Source organism: Mytilus edulis, chromosome 4 (genome assembly GCF_963676685.1).
Source record: "Mytilus edulis chromosome 4, xbMytEdul2.2, whole genome shotgun sequence".
NCBI lineage: Eukaryota > Metazoa > Mollusca > Bivalvia > Mytilida > Mytilidae > Mytilus > Mytilus edulis.
The window spans coordinates 65,065,891-65,076,925 of NC_092347.1; positions in this window are offsets into that span (position 1 = coordinate 65,065,891).

Genomic DNA, 11,035 nt, shown 5'->3' on the forward strand with positions numbered 1-11,035 from the left:
TGGGAGTTTCTATGTCGGGATGTTTATTCTGAAACGATGATGTGTCTGTCTGCGGCCTATTTTTTCTTTCTTGTGAACAGGAACGTAAACAATGCCAGCACAGCGTTCTGGACTAGTAAAACGAAAGTTCTACTTCATAACACATAAAACGGTCTCGTCTTGATTAATACATGCAAATAATCGTTGACATTGAACACAAATTCCTCCTTATATTTATGATCATATTAACTTGTGAACCTTTATATATACAATGTATCATGGATGATTTAAGTGTTGAGGCTGAATGTCGATCGACAAATATAACATGTACATACTTGGACAATAGTCACCCTAATTAGTATACTAGATCCACATGTTATTTGATCGTGTGCAGGTTAGATGATTTTATTCATTTACAATGTGTCTGATGATATACAATTGTGTCTCCACTTAACGACTTCAGTTTGGCAAAACACGGAATAGATTAGTTCTGTATAAAATGAATAAACTGCTGGATGAGCTAATACGTCTTTTGTCATATATGTGTCAACTCCTTAATGCTTGTAATCAATTAAAGCCTTGTAATTAAAAACTGAAGCATTGTAAAAGTAAAAGTTTTAAACAGAAAATAAAGGATCAAGATGATCGATGCAGTGCGTGTTAGAGTTGATCAATTGTCACTAATGCACTTTGAAATTTTATCTGTAGATGTGAGAGTAAATATATATAAATTGCTAACCTATTAAGATAAATACAGTCTTTATGCAACGGATAACGAAAGTGTGTGTGAACTTACACAACAAATTGATATAAGATGCCGAAAGTGTGTGTGTACTTACACAACAAATTGATATAAGATGCCGAAAGTGTGTGTGTACTTACACAACACATTGATATAAGATGCCGAAAGTGTGTGTGTACTTACACAACAAATTGATATAAGATGCCGAAAGTGTGTGTGTACTTACAAGTTGATATGAGATGCCGAAAGGAAATTTGATTGATTTAATCTATTTCGAAGCAACATTTGTTTTATTTTCACGAGTTGCAATTTATAATGCCATTTAAAGGGGCACTAGCTACGAGATATATAAAAAATCTAAAGTATAATATTTTTCGTTCAGCAATTAATGAATGAAATAGTAAAATAATAATTTGCTTTAAGCAGCCAAAATGGTTTAATTTTGTCAAATTAAACTAAGAAACATTGATGATGAATTATTCACTTGCAAGGGATTAATTCGACCTCATTAAATCCGTATTTATGCCTTGTTCTTGTACTGGTTATTTAAAGAAACGAATTTAAAGAAACAGAATGTCAACATTGAAAGTGAAACAAAGGTAACTCATTTGATTGACTGATTCGATCCACAAAAAAATCATTCTTTTATAGGTGAAAACGATGAGAAACATATATTTCAATTCTATAATATCAAATTAAACAGACCTATAAAAATCAAATTGCACGAGTTGCTAAATCTATTTATTTCTATAATTATGTTTTCATCGCTTATATGGTAATTAGAGGTCAACTCGGTAGTTAATTAGATGGCGACTAGACTAAAATACACACGAAACTAAGTTACATAAATTATCTTATCGAGCTAATGTCCTGTAAATTGTTTATTTTAGACTTTTGATAGTTTGGAAAAATGGTTTACATTGTTATAAATAAATATGAGAATTTGAGTCAAATCGGTGACCACGAATTTGACAGCTAGTGCCCCTTTAAGAAACACATTATTTAATGAATATATTTAATCCATTAATCTAATCTTTCTATTTCATACAATATATAAATGGCTTTTTACTATAAAATTAAACTGCTTTACATAATCATGCAAATACTTCATGGAATATCATCCAAAATTGTTGTGACACAAAATTAATGGAATCCGTTATTCTTTCGTAGTTTTATATTTTTTACTTTTAGGTTGTATTGTATGGAAGTGTAAATTGAAATTTATGTTTCAACTCAATCATGTATTATGTAGAAGGAAGTTTTTGCATTGGATGACCCAAGCGAATTGAAAAAGCTACCAATGTGATTGATTAAACCTTTATTCTTTGAATGTTCAAGTTGAGTTTGACTGGAAACAATTGAATTAAACTTCGTTGAACGGATAATGCTAGTCTGTGATCCATATATCGTTCAACAAAGTGTACACTTGTATTAAATGATTTTAGTTTTAAAATAATAAAGTAAAATTGGGAATTGTGTTGTTTATATCTTACTCATTAAATTTGAAACATACAACAATATTTGCTGTAAGCGTCCATGGATCTTCAAGGATGTGATCAGATAAATATTATACTTTTTTTCTGAAAACTGAATTAGTTTTAACGCAAGGTTTCGAAAAATTAATTGGTTTTAACGCAAACGTAATTTCAATTTATGAAAAAGTATGTTGATAATATTCATAATGTAATATTGCAAGAATCTCTAAAATATTCCATGTTTTAGGCTTAGATTTTTTTAATGTAAAAAATAAAATAGTCAAAAATGTGGTATGATTGTCAATATGATAGTGTTACACAAATCCACCAAAAACTTAAAGACAAGAATGTGAACAACTACGGGTCACTCTATTGGCTTTAACAATGAGCAAATTTCATAGCGTATATAAACTTTACAAAATATGAAAGAATTTAAAAGGGAAAATCAAAGTATCATGGTTAAAGATAAAACAAAAAACGAAAAACACTCACATATCTAATAGACCAACAATTTTCAACAACAGAATTAGGACAGTCAGATAAAAGGTGTAGAGGTGTTTCACATGGTAACTTTGTAATATTGTTAAACCTTCCCTAATCTAGGATTGTGGTTTAAAGTTTATAAGTTGGCTTTAAGGAGCTAATTATTTGAATGGCGTTTATTTCGATTGTGCATTGCTTAGAGGTTTAAAGACTAGATAGTTAAGCAAGATATACTTCCGCATTCTTGTATATTTTAAGTGGCGTATATTAAGATTTCAGATGGCTTTAAGGTTTAACGAGGGTAGATAATAAAGAAAGATATATAACCCTGATATTTCTGCATCCTTGTACTTCATTATCGGGGGAGAAAATCGAACTTTCATTTGCTATCGCCATACCATAATTAGACATGCTCCTCAAGTGTTATAGACCAACTCAAATTAAGGAAAGTTAATCCCTTTTATTGACAACTCGGACATTAAGGAATTCTCTTTAACGCTAATTAGTTTAAGTACAAACATAAGACATACATGCAGACAATATTTACAATATATACAACGTACGGAGGATATTTGTGAAAACTAATAGTCGAACGAAGGTAAAAATGCATGGGTCGCTAGGGTAAGGAAATTATCTTCTGAAGACAGAATGCTATTTGCAAAAAATACAAATCGAAGGTGGTCAACTTCTAGTCTCTGTGACTGACATTTCGTCAAAAAATTTACTCTAAAGACATGATTATTACCAGGGAAAAGCCAGTTTTTGTGACATGGATTTCAATTATAAATGAATTTTACTTAAATATTTATTCTTTATAAGTAAACATTTAAACATTGTATTCAAATGAAATAGAGGTTGCGACTTCTCTGCGCAAAACTTTGCTTAGAGGGATTGGGATTTTATTTCCTCACAAATGCATGCATATAATTTTCTGAAATGATCTTGTTCCAAAGTACAGTATAATGTCTATGGCCTTCTAAAGTGAAACAGCACTTCATACCGTTTACTGGAACAACGCTGATGCCGAGACTAATTAAATATTTAAAATTGTATATCTAAATATCTTTTGTTTGATCTTTTATGTGAATAGTCTAACATTTGTCGATATTAAATGACGACCACGGGAAATATGAGTCTTTTGTAGACGAAACGCGCGTCTGGCGTTAATATAAAATTTTAATCCTGGTATCTATGATGAGTTTATTATGATTAAACGATAACATTATTTTGTCATCTAAAAGTCAAATTTGCGTCCCTTGTTTCTTGTTAGCAACTGAATAGTTGTAAATTATTAATACCCAAGAGATTCTTGTATAGGAATTCATTTTGACGAATATTTACTATAAGTGTATATATAAATCATTGGTAATACTATGTCAAATAAGTTCTTGTAAACAAATTACAAGTGGACATGTTAACGCAGACATTAAAGCCCGTGTAATCACTACATTAAAAAAGTTTTCAAAAAGACTTTAACCGCTAACGTATTATTTTTTTCATATAAAGAATAATAGTATTGAATAGTGTTTAAATGCATTACGATTTCCGTGTTAAATTCTATGTTTCATTTAGGAAGAGTGACATAGTCTGTGCACTTTAAAACTCTTATAGCAATTTGTTGTGGGGTCAGTAGATGGTCAATTGCCGGTAAAACATCTGCCAATATCCAACATGCCATAATGTCTCGGTCGGCCCACTTTCCTAAAACTACACGTACATTTCATATTAATTTTCAATTTGTTCTGGTCCTGAAAATGCACGAAACATTTGCCAATGGATGTTAAGCAAGGATCAATCAATCAATATACACAAATCATTGTATGAACATATTAAAGATAGTTTGTATAAAAATAAAAACAAGTGAATGGCATTATGTATTATAACGTCGAGACATATACTGGACAAGAACTGAAATGGCATGCATCAACGTTAATTCTTAAATCATGAATTTATAAACTAAAACAAGGATACCGTTCAGTTTAAAAAAAAATATACTATAATCGTACATTTTTAGTGCTTAAAACTGATTGAGGGCGAGAATTATGATAATTTAGTAATTTATTATGAATGATGAGTCTAACAATTCGTTTTGAAAACATCATTAGATAAAATCAATAGAAGTATCCGTAATCGTTGTTATTCTCTTAGTCATGAGAAATCATAAAATAATGACAAAAGGTTCTTTGAAATAACAGTAAAGTGTATATAAATAATGATAAAAGTCATTGTTGTGAAACAAACATACTTGTGTTTTGTATGGAACAGTACTGTACAAGCTTTGGATCATTTATACGTCATTGTAACTATGAAGCTTAAATCCCCTGATTCTCTTGTTTCTTTACAGATTTTTAATTGAAGAGACGATCGGACAGTGACAGGTTTTTATGGTATTGGAATTGAGATGGAAGAAGTGACGAGACAATCTTTCGAGAAACAACAACATACATCTATTACATAACTGAATTACCGGCTATTGCGGTGGATGATGTATACATTTACTGAAAATATTGCTGCAGATTTGGTAAAATTTACATTGACAGGTTCAAACTTATCAGCAACAGTCTTGATCCAAATTGGATCTTTCACTTTGCTCCGTTCAATTTATTTGTCACTTATGTTATATCTGTAGACATCCCATAAGGGGCCATTAAAAATCATAGAATAATGACAAAAGTTTCTTAAATAACAGTCAAGTTTGTATTAATAATGAAAATAGTCATTGTTGTGTAACAAACATGACTTGTGTTTTCTATGGAACAGTACTATACAAGCTTTGGATCATTTATACTTCATTGTTACTATGATGCATTAATCCCCTGATTCTCTTGTTTCTTTACAGCTGTTTCATTGGTGAGACGACCTGACAGTGACAGGTTTTATGGTATTGGAAATGAGATGGGAGAAGTGGCGAGAAAATCTTTCGAGAAAAAAAAACATGCATCTATTACATAACTAAATTATCAGCTATTGCGATGCATGATGTTTACAATTACTGAAAATATTGCTGCAGATTTGGTAAAATTTACAATGTCAAATTTAAACTTCTTATCAGAAACAGTCTTGAACTATGAAGCTGAAATCCCCTGATTCTCTTGTTTCTTTACAGATTTTTCATTGATGAGACGACCTGACAGTGACAGGTTTTATGGAATAGGAATTAAGATTGGAGAAATGACGAGAACATCTTTTGAGGAAAAAAAATTGCATCTATTACATAACTTAATTACCATCTATTGCGATGCATGATATATACAATTAATGACAATATTGCTGCAGATTTGGTAAAATTTCAAGTGACAAGTTTAAACTTCTTATCGGAAACAGTCTTGATTGCAGTCGGATCTTTCACTTTGCTCCGTTTAATTTATTTGTCACTAATGTAATATCTGTAGACATCCCATAAGGAGTAATTAAAAATCATAGAATAATGACAAAAGGTTCTTTAAAATAACAGTAAAGTGTATATTAATAATGAAAAAAGTCATTGTTGTGTAACAAACACCACTGGTGTTTTTTATGGAACAGTACTATACACGCTTTGGATCATTTATATTCAATGTAACTATGATGCTTTAATCTCCAGATTCTCTTGTTTCTGACAATGACAGGTTTTATTGTATAGGAATTGAGATCGGAGAAGTTACAACAAAATATTTCGAGAAACAAAAACTTGCATCGAACTATTACCAGCTATTTCGATGCATGATGTATACAATTACTGACAATATTGCTGCAGAATTGGTAAAATTTACAGTGACAAGTTTAAACTTCTTATCAGAAACAGTCTTGATCCAAATCGGATCTTTCACTTTGCTCTGTTTAATTTGTTTGTCATGTCTGTAAAATCTGAAGACATCCCATAAGGCGCATGATCAGTAAAATTTAAGCATCAAATTGACAATTTTTTCCTTCTTCAGATTATGTTTTATTTTGGAAACTGCGAAGTACTGATGGACTCAATTGAGGTTTTTGTTAGTAAATTCGCTAAACGCAAAGAATAGACATAGATACTTTTCCGAATCGGCGAAAGCAACGAGATTGTTGATATAAACATAATTAAAACTGAATGGGTCTATAAATGAACATGCTACATCGATCTTTACAGATAAAGATGTTCCTGAGCACCATGCCTACCTACATGGCAAATGTGTTGTTGTCCCCACAGATAAAACCCAAAGCCTAAACAACATCGTTTTAGGGTAAATCATTATACAAAAACTGCTCATTAAAGGATTAAGGTATTGACAATTTAACTGTGAACTCAACATGTACCTCCAACAATATTTTGCAGTTGTAAAGAGGAAATCCGAAATACTTATATGCTAGTTGTATATAGCATTTGAATTTCAATCAAAGAATAAAAACTAGATTGTTCACAATTTTTATTGATAACAAAATTAAATAAGTGTTTTTGAAGCTACATATCACTAGTGACCAACTTTTGGTCTAAAACGGTCATTTTGAACTGAACAATACTTAAACATCTGGCAAATACATGATTACGTCATTTGCAATTTTCCAGTAAATTTTCACACTTATTTTCGGAGATAAATTCAGTTCTGTACTGATTTGACTGCAAGCGAATCATCCAAACAGTAGTGAATTTTACCATTGACCAAGAGAATGAATATGACTTAAAAAATAACTGTTTAGACTTTTCAGATGCTGTTAAGACCAAAATTATCGTTTCAGACTAAAATTGATTTTTTTAGTAAATGTTATATAATTGGGTTTTTCAAGTGCTGAACTAACCTTTTTCTAAAAGAGGGACGAAAGATACCAAAGGGACAGTCAAACTCATAAATCTAAAACAAACTGACAACGCCATGGCTAAAAATGAAAAAGACAAACCGAAAAACAATAGTACACATGACACAACATAGAAAACTAAAGAATAAACAACACGAACCCCACCAAAAACTAGGGGTGATCTCACGTGCTCCGGAAGGGTAAGCAGATCCTGCTCCACATCAATTGTATCAGAAATCAGAGCCGGACTTCATAGTTACTGTGAAATAAACATCACTAAAGGCGGTCTAAATTAATCTAAGAATCTTTAAACATTCCACAGATAAGTTAGAGTTTATACAAATGCCAGACTCTTTCCTCTTGCAATAGTATTAAACCATTGACTTATCATACTTTGAAAAAATAAAAACACTCTGATTCAAACATAAATGTTGTCAAAATGCTTAATTCCCCGATTGACAACTTATTGTGTACGTTTGGAGGACGTGTTCACAATTTTGACTGATGTATACCAATTTTTGCATTTAACATATTATGTCTGTTTGTTTTGTTCACACATTGTTTTCAATGTAATGAAAATGTATGCGACTGTCACATCAGTGAGAGGTAGCTAAAAAAACAGATTAAAACCAACATGTTCAAAATAATCAAATGTCTGTACCAAGTCAAGAATATGACAGTTGTTATCCGTCTGTTTGATGTGCTTGAGCTTTTGATTCTTCCATTTGATAAAGGACTCTCCGTTTTGAACATTCCTAGGAGTGTTGTAATTTTTGCTATTTACTTTTTTTTTAAATTTGTTCCCCGACAACAGTATGTGTGTTAGTTATTTCATCATGTATTATGTTAAGGATTTTGTTATGGTAATTTACCATTTAAGTGTGGTCACATCACTTTACACTAGATACATATCTATTATGATGTGAACTTTTCTGTAAAATATCAAAAATGACTGTTAATACGGTTCACTGACCAAAGTAATGTAATAGAAGATAATAACAGATCATGTTTCTGGTGCAGGTTGTTTACCATGACGTTTCAGTCACAATATCTTGCAATTTAATGTTAAGTGACCTTTTTTTTCAGTTGCATGTCCAATTTTGATTTTGACCCGATTTTTTCATCCGTTTGGTTCATGTTCTATGTGAAATATTTGAATCGTGAAATGCATGTTGAACAATGTTACACGTCAGATGTAAAAGTAACATTTTGTAAGGCAAAAAGTTAAATAATTTATTTAAACCTAGTTTTGCTTCAAATGGTTAAACGATTTAAGTAAAACATATGAAAAATTAATGTTATCTTTAGTGAAAGATTACAAAGTTGCTGACTTGCTGATAAAGAAAATTAGTGGCCTGAACTTCCTTGTCAAATTAGTCTTGCCTGAAAACTAGTAACCACTAGAGATTTATACCTGATTACCTTATTTCGTGGAATTCCATGTTACTTAACATCAAGTACGAAAAATCCATTAAATTATGTTTACGTGTGAATAAATATGGCTCTTAACGACGGAACATATACTAGTAATGTGACAGGAAAAATTAGGGAAACGAATAATGTCTCAAAAGGCATGAATTGTAATAACTAAAGGATGATTTAAGCATTATTGAAAAAAAAATCATATCAAGTCATCAGAAAAAAAACATCGAACAAGACAAGAAGGATGAAATTATTAAAATTCATCAAGACTAAGCCCAATCGCTACGAATAAAATGTCACAGTGGTAAATAAGTTCTGGGCAACTAACCTGAAACATGTGTTGAGTCATTCTCACTCTTATTTGCAGGGGAGATTAGCACTCCTCATGGATAGAGATGTGTCCCTTCAATAGCACTTTTATGAGTCCTACTCTTAAAATTGAGAATGGAAATGGGGAATGTGTCAAAGAGACAACAACCCGACCAAAATAAAAAAACACAACAGCAGAAGGTCACCAACAGGTCTTCAATGTAGCGAGAAATTCCCGCACCCGGAGGCGTCCTTCAGCTGGCCCCTAAACAAATATATACTAGTTCAGTGATAATGAACGCCATACTAATTTCCAAATTGTACACAAGAAACTAAAATTTAAATAGTACAAGACTAACAAAGGCCAGAGGCTCCTGACTTGGGACAGGCGCAAAAAATGCGGCGGGGTTAAACATGTTTGTGAGATCTCAACCCTCCCCCTATACCTCTAACCAGTGTAGAAAAGTAAAAGCATAACAATCTTGCATGTATTTTAGTAGACTCTTAGGTTTTGATTAATCCTCTTTTGTTAATACAATGAGATCTTGATGAACCTGGATTTAATCTGAACATCAGAATCTGTTCAATTATTTCACTTTTTTAATGTTTCTGATTTCGAAAATAAACTTTACATTTATACTACCTAAATAATTTTCCCTTCATTTCAGTTTTCTATGAAATTGATAATGCAATTAAAGGTATCATATCAATTTTATGTTGACCATCGTTTTTGCAAGTGTACACAAGATTTCATCAGAAGTTATCAAGTAATAATACTCGGTTTGTATGTATAGTATATTGGGCTGTCATTAATCTCAACAAATTGTTCAGTCATTCAAATTTTAAATCTTCTAGTCAGATTTACCTAGGCTTCCGCAATATGTTAGACTTTCATGTCTAGTGGTGAAATCAATGGGGTTTATAGATGGATACTTGCGGGATCAAAATAAGGGAGGTGTTTACCATAGAACCCTATGTTATTCATTTTTTTTATTTTCAAAAGATACTTTTACTTGAGAACAGTAATTGATAGAAACATGAAATCTGCAGTAATGATCATGGGATCTTCAGATAAATTGAATAATTAATAGGGTTTATAATCCTTAGGATTTATAGTTATTGGGACTTTGTTTTTGAGTATCCCATTCCAACCATTTCTTGTTTAAAGTGTTATTTATCATTGATACAAATAGCAAACACTTACTGAAATTTCCTGGTTGAAAGTGTTAAAAATAATGTTAGATCTACCATCTACTTTAATGTGTTTAACTTGTATACAAGCAGTACAAATCATTAACATAGATGTATGTCGGGAAAAACTCCGATTTACATGATGAGGTCGGCATATTCTTCATTTTTTTCTGTTTTTTGTAACTTGATGTCTTATTTACGTCAACATCATTATATGTCTACTAGATTGATGTCGACATATTCTAAATGAGACCATATTCTTCAAGATTTAAAAGCCAAATTACAGATGTAAGCCCAGAAGTCTGTTATATGATGATACACAAATAGAGAACCTAAAAATGCTAACAATTATATGCCAACAAAAAAAAGAATAAAAGATACACCAAATTGGACGCCTATTTTTCTAACTTTAGCAAGGTATATATATTTATCATGAATCAAGATATAAAGAAGTCATATGTATGCCACTGTCATCCAAAACTCTTGAAGCTCCATAAAATAGTAATGGTTTCCGTTTAATTTCGACAGCTAGACAATATAAGGCAAAAAAGTAATTTACACTGTATATACATTAATAGAAAAGTTCAATACAGAAGTTACTATTTGCCTGGAAAGATTTAAATGATTGATGCCAAGGGTACAAGGGTGAGACAATGATTCCAGTGGAAGGATTATACCACAATAT